Below are 7,303 nucleotides of genomic sequence, written 5' to 3' on the forward strand. Positions count from 1 at the left end.
CAGACGCCCCCGGGTGGGCCCGAGACGCGGTTCTCCCTTGAATGCGTCCCTATGCACAGGGCCGGGCAGGCGCCGACGGAGGCAGCACTCAAGGCACCAAACTGATGAGTGAAGTAGATCTGTCCTTCTCATTGTCTTCCGAATGACAATGTGATTGAAAATTGTCAAACACAATAACCAAAGGCAAATGAGTTGTATTTTTATAAGCATGAGTGGGCATTATAATAAACTGATGGTGGGTAATTATATGAGTAATAGACACAGAGGCATACCTGTATAAAGTAATACATTATGATGTAATTATTCCATAAAATATATTTTTCCCATTTTTTATTAAGAAGTTACTATTTTTATCATCAGGCTTTACATAACCTATGTTCTTTTTTTTCTTTCATAACCTATATTCTATTGACCATAATGATCTAATGGATCAAAAGCTACAACTGAATATATTTCTTTTTTTAACTTTTTTTTGGTACCAGGAATCAAACTCAAGACCTTGCGCTTGCCGGGTGTGTGCTTGCCACTGAGCTATTTCCCTGCCCCCTCAATTGCATGTATTTTCATCAAAAACATAAATCTAAGGTTAATGTAAATTAAAAAATTAATGTGTGGAATTATTTTATATTTTGTCCCTCAGCCTTTAAAGTTATTAAAATTGAATTATGAAATATATATTTTTGGTCAATGCCAAAATTTAAATCTAAGGTATATAAACCTAGATTCAATATTAAATTAATTTTGGAATTTAAATTCAATCTTACTAAATTTAAAAAATGGTTTACAAGGGCTGGCGAGATAGCTCAGTGGACTAAGCACCTGCTTTGGAAGAGCAAGGACCAGGGTTCGATTCCTGGTCCTGCATGCTGCGTGGCCCCACCCCTGCCAGCCACTTAGACCAGTCATAGTGGCATATGCCTGTAATCCCACTGCTGGGGAGGCTGAAAATAGGAGGATCCCTATGAGTCCGAGTGCATAGTGAGACCTTGTACCAAATACATAAATGAAAAAACAAAGTTTTACATTTCCAGTGTTGAAGCTTCTTCTAGTTGCTACCATACTAAACCAGAATTGCAGTTTATGCATATAATAATCTAAACGTATCTATAAAAGTTTAAGAATAATATGAATTCTTTAATGCAATATTACAACATTATAAAATGTTTCTCAGTTACAATATACAAATATTGCGGATACTTCCCTCATTGCCGATTCACTCTCTAGCTGCAAATTGCAACCTGAAATGCCAAAAAAAATCTCGATATTTTGGGAATTAATATTTTATTTGCGAGATAATTTTGCATTCATACTAATAGAAGGTTTGACACATGGACTAGTTTGCCTTTCTTTGTGCCCAGATTTTTTCTCTCTCAAAGCCTCCCACTCTTCCAAGCAGCGGCCTTCTTTGACACTGTCGTTAAGATAACCCGTTACATTTCCTGGAGCATTCCATTTGAAGACAACAAGAGATGGAGAAAAGTGCTTTTCTGGAGATGAAGAGTCATCACTTAACAGCATTTAGGCCTTTAAGATGCTCTTTGCTGAAAGATATACATGATCAATATATTTATTAAATATTACAATATCTGTATCTACATCTATATGTTTATATGTGGGGTGTGTGTGTGTATGTGTGTGTACAGTCTTTTATGCCATGGGGTGCAGGAGAGAAACAGTTGCCTAAGGGAGCACAATTTTGCTGCCACCCAGAATTCCCAAAGTGTGGTCTCCTGGGTGGCAGCTCTTCTGGGCTGGGGAAGGGGCCGTGATGCAATCTTTCCCTCATTCTGATGCTTCCAAAGGTATTTTCTGCTGTCTCACTATTTGTCTAATTTCTTTCATGACCAAACTATTTCAAAAGTCTTTGATTTCTACTAACTTCAGATTTCTGCCAAAGGCGGAGGAAGGGTAGGAACACTTGAGCAAGAGTATTGGAAGGGTTTCACTATTTAAAAAAAGAAGATAAAGAATTTTGGAAAAACAGAAGTTGATAGCTTCGATGTGGGAGCATCGACTGGAATTGTTGCCCTGGGTTGCACTAAGGGCCATCTCGGAAACCAGGTCAGAGAACTGGAAGGCGGTGCTGGAGGTTAACAGAGGGTCCCGCCCTGGAGAGCCAGCTGGCAAGAGGGGGCTGGGGCCAGGGCTTTCCTCAGAGGAGCAGAGTGGTGCCTCCAGGAGCCCACCATTAGATAGGACAGGACTTAACTAGCCAGGTTGCTTTTTAGTGAGATTAGTGGGGGAAGGAGGATGGTTTTGCCTAAGACTGAGCAGGCACAATTACAATATGGGTTAGAAGAGTGGAAAAAAAAAATTAGGCCCAAAGGAAAAACATATCAAAAGTAAATTGTAATTTTATGTTGTGAACTAATTGGAAGCTTAAAATGGCAATTGAAATTCTTCAGAGGCCGCAGGGAGAAGAGACAGCCTTCTTCGGGATGTTTGAACTTAATTACCAGGTGCAGCAGGGGCAGAATGGATTTTGTAAAATTACTTAAAATAATCATGTTGGGCACCAGAAATGGTTCTATTTATCTAAGGGCCTGAGCACACCTTTCAGCTTCTAAGATAATTTGTATCACCGAAAACCTGGTAGACTGGATGCATCTGCAGATGAGTGTGCCCAACCTCTGAGCCATGTGCTCGAGCCCCCAAGACTTCATTGCAGCTCGAAAGTGTGACTAGCTGTTTCTTCAGGCAGATACGGGCAGAAAACTGTTTTTATGTTCTTAAAATATTTTTTTTTATTTTAATTTGATTTTTTTTGGCAGAACCAGGGATTGAACTCAGGTCCTTGCCCTTGCCAGGGAAGCATTTACTCCACTGAGCCATCTCCCCGGCCCCATATTCTTAAAATATTTTTAAAAGCTAGAAGTAATACAGAAACATCAAGTTTTAGAGGAAGAGCAAAAAGTCATCTAAACTCTTCTTATATAATTTTTCTGTAATCCTTTATGGGAATAAGGTTTTCATGTTGTTGCAGTTTGTTATTGTGTTCTTTCTTCCTCCTTGTTAGAGACTGTTTTCTTAGCTTGTTCTACAGCCTCACATTTTTAACTTAAAAACTTGGTAGCTACATAATATTCTTTGTTGAGACGTGTCAAAATCTGCTTAATGGCAATGAACACTTTGACTATTTCCTTTTTTTTTTTTGGTATTAAAATTTAAAGTGTAATGAATACATTCATGTGGAAAGTGCACCTTCTTCGTCTGCTGGTCCCAACGTTTGAATTACTTCGGAGAAGTATGATGAGAAGGTAAAAACCAGTGCAGTGTTTTCTTGGCTCTAGACATATATTATTAAATTTCTTTACGATAGCATTATTTCAATGAAGTGAAATCTACAGCGCATGAGGCGAACACACTTATTCCTTGTGATTCTTTCCCTTTCTCTTTCCTCCCCTCTCCCTCTTTTCAGTCTAATGAGGATGGATGGCATGGTTACTGAGCAGGTTCCCTGGGGACAGTTGACAGCCCAGAAGTGTGTCTGTCTGTGGTGCCTGTCTACAGTGAGACGAATGGCTGAGTGATACCTGAGCTCTTCGTCCCTGCATAATATTTCTCCTGGAGAGTGGAGTCCAATTCCTGTGCTGGCACATCTTTAATTCCAAGTGTCCTGCCAGGTGACTCCAGATCTCTCTAGATCCCAGCAGCTGGCCTTTTGTAGCTGTGAGTCCTGTTCTCTGGCATTTTCCCACACCTTGAGAGTCCACAGGAATTTCTTCTGCTTCCTTTAGTTTGGCCTCCAGATCATTCCCAATTTTCCTGAGAAGACTACAACCCACTCAAAAATAGAAGGGCAACAACATGTCATCTGATAATCTGGATCCTAAAGGCTGCTTCTGGGGCTGAGTGCCACAGAATCACTGGAGTTGAGGAATGAAATATTGACTCTAGGCTCCACCCATGGAGATTCTGATTCACCGGCTAGAACTGAGCATAGAAACATGGGTTGAGGAGCCATGGGTTTAGGAGCTGCAGTTTCCTTATTTCTACTTTCTGTTCAGCTTCTTCTGCTGACAGAAGCCATCTGTCCTACTAAATTCAGAAATCTCTGAAACTCTGGATTTATTTATTTTAGTTTTTTTATTTTTTAAAAAGAGTACAAATTAGAATTAAAACAGAAAACTTTACAGGTGATACAGAATATCAATTAACAAAGTAATGAATTTCACAGTATTTGTTGCAATACATAAGGTTGTCTTTCAACTAGTTAATTCATATTACCAGATGTATACATATAAAATTGGAAGAAAAAAGGAAAACAAAGAAATATATAAGAAATTTATTTATTTATTTTTTCATTTTAAAAATCGTTTTTATTGTCATTTTGTAGCTTAAAAAAACATACATGGCATGGCTATAAAGTAATGAGCCCAATTCTCGTGTCTCCAATTAGTCTCATTAGTATATAGCCACACCCCGTCCAAGCTTGGAGAAAAATACGCCTTCGCTGTATGCTCGTCAGCGCGTTACCTAAAATTTATGGGGTGCCGGCAGAGCACGAGGCACGGGTACAACACAGAAGTATACAGTCTCTATGTGTAGGCTATGTTATTTACACAATTTCTCATAACATTAAAGCATGTATTTACAGAACTTTAGACAAAAATAACCATAGTGGAAATAAGTAAGTTTCTGTCTAGCAAGGAGCACCTTTTCGTGAAGGAGAGGGTTACGCAGGGCTGATTATGCAAGAGCACTTCAATTCCATGACCCACCAAGTCCAGGTTACTACTTTAATAGTTCGATAAAGCTGCAAGAGGAGGGACGGAAGTGGGAAGCCACAAATGGCTTCATCAGGTCAAACCCATTTTGGGCAAGAAATTTAAAAGAGAGAAAGTACAAACAATTGAAAAAAGGATACAAAACAAATTAAAGCATTAACTGCTCCTTTCCACCGACCAGCAGAAATGCACAGTACAGTTGTCCAAATGATCCTACTTGCATACTTAGATAAATCTCTTTCCCCTACTCGCTCTCTTCTCCTTCTCTTCAACTCAGTAACTATTTCCTTTTGAATAAGCTCATTCCCTTTCCCCAGTATCTATTGTACCCTTCAGATTCCATTTTTCTCTTTCAGGTTTTCACACTAAGACACAATATGATGTTTGCACATTTGAGTCTGATTTATTACATTTAAAAGTATGTTCTCTACTTGCATCCATTTACCAACAAATGACTCAAATTTATCCTGTTTTATAGCTGAATAATACTCCATTTTGTAAAAATACTACATCATCTTTATTCATTCTTCAATTGATGAGCATCTGGGTTGTTTCTAGGATTTTTTTCTTTTTTGTGTTTTAGGGAAGGGTCTACAGGGTGTTTAGGGTCTCACTACTAGATCAGACTTGTAGTGATTGCCTGTTTACAGCCTCCCAAGAGCTGAGATTACAGGTGCACGCCACCACAACCAGTCTCAATTGCCATTTCAGCGTGCCCTGGAGGCGAGGCCACCAAGGCAGGCCCGGGGATTGAACCCCTGGCCCCTGAACCTGCTTACAGGCAGTTTAATCTACTGAGCTATTTGGCAGGCCCTGTTTCCAGGATTTAGCTATGACAAATTGTGCCACTATAAACATAGGTACACATATATCGATGTGGTATGAGGTTTTCAGTTATTCAGGAAAAATACCCAGGAGGGGAATAATGCCTTGAATGAGATCTCCAATCCTAGCTTTTGAAGGAATCTCCACACTGATTTCCATAGTGGTTGAAGCAGTCTGCACTGCCACCAACAGTGTAGAAGAGTTCCCCTTTTTCCATAGACTCTCTGGTATTTGTTATTGGCTAACTTCTTGTGTTAGCCATTCTTTCTGGAATCTCAGTGGTGTTTTAGTTTACATTTCTCAAATGACCAATGATGTTGAACATTTTTTTGCATATATTTACTTGCCATTTGTATTTCTCCTCTGAGAAGTGTATATTCATCTCAGATGCCCATTTTCGATTGAGTCTTTAAATTTGGGGGGCCTGATTATTTTTAATTCTTTACATATTCTAGATGGAAGGCCTTTATTGAAGGGACAGTTGGCTATAATTTTTTCCCAGTTTGTGGGTTTTCTTTTTACTCTGTTGGAGATTTGCTTGAAGTGCAGAAACTTTTTGAAAAGATGAGATCCAAAGTCTTTAAGATTTCTACCTGCATTTTCCTACAGAAGATTTAGTGTTTCTATTTTAATTTTTAAATCTTTGATCCATTTTGACTGTAGCTTTGTGCATGGTGATAGGCATGGGTCTAGTTATAGCCTTTAGCATGTGGAAAGCCAGTTTTTCCAACACCATTTATTTAGAAGGCTTTCTTCCAATTAACATGTTTGGCCCCTTATTATGGTTTATTCATAGGTGGCCCCCAAAGCCTCATGTAGTCATGGGGCATCTTTTGGAGTTTGTGATTGATTATTGTGGGTGGGGTTGCTGCACCTGCCCTGAAGCAGGTAATTTGCATTACAATGTAAGGAGGGGAGAAGGGCTAGCTCACTGCCTCAGCTGCTGCCCCTCCTGCTCTCTGCTCTTTGCCACCACTATGGATGGTTGCTTTCTGTCATGTGTCACTCTGCATTAGAGCCAGATGAGTATGGACTGAAACCTCCACTGACTGTTAGCTAAATAAATCTTTCCTTCCTTCATTTTGAGTGTTGGGCATTTTGTCCCAGCAACGAGTGAAAAGTAACTGAGACAACCCTTTATCAAAAATAAGGTGGCTGAGTGTGTTTGCAGTTGTGTCTGCATCTTCTGATCCACTCCATTAATCCTCACATTGGTCTCTATGCCAGCACCATGCTGATTTTTCACAATAGCTTTACAGTATAATTTCAGGTCAGGGATTGTGATACCTCCTGCCTTTCCTTTGTTTCCCAGAATTGCTTTTGATTATCTGGGTCTCTTCTTGATCCAAATGAGTTTGAGGAAAGTTTTATTTAGCTCTGTGAGGTATACTAATGTTATTTTAATTGGGATTGTACTGAATCTGTATAACAATTTTGGGAGCATGGCCATTGTCAAAATATTGGTTGTTCCTATCCAGGAGCATGGAATATTTGCCTATTTTTTCAAATCCTCTTCAATCTCTTTTCTCTGAGTACTGTGGTTTTCACTGTATGAATCTTTTATGTCCTTTGTGAGATTGATTCTAAAGTATTTCATTTTTTGGATGTTATTGTGGAAGGTGTGGTGTCCTTAATTTCTCTTTCAGTGTGTTTATAGTTTAATGTATAACAATGCTACAGATTTTTGGGTGTTAACTTTATGTCCTGCTATATTGCTGAATTTGGTGATTAAATCTACAAGAATCTTGGAG

Source organism: Octodon degus, unplaced genomic scaffold (assembly GCF_000260255.1).
Source record: "Octodon degus isolate 3935 unplaced genomic scaffold, OctDeg1.0 scaffold00240, whole genome shotgun sequence".
Taxonomy (NCBI): Eukaryota; Metazoa; Chordata; class Mammalia; order Rodentia; family Octodontidae; genus Octodon; species Octodon degus.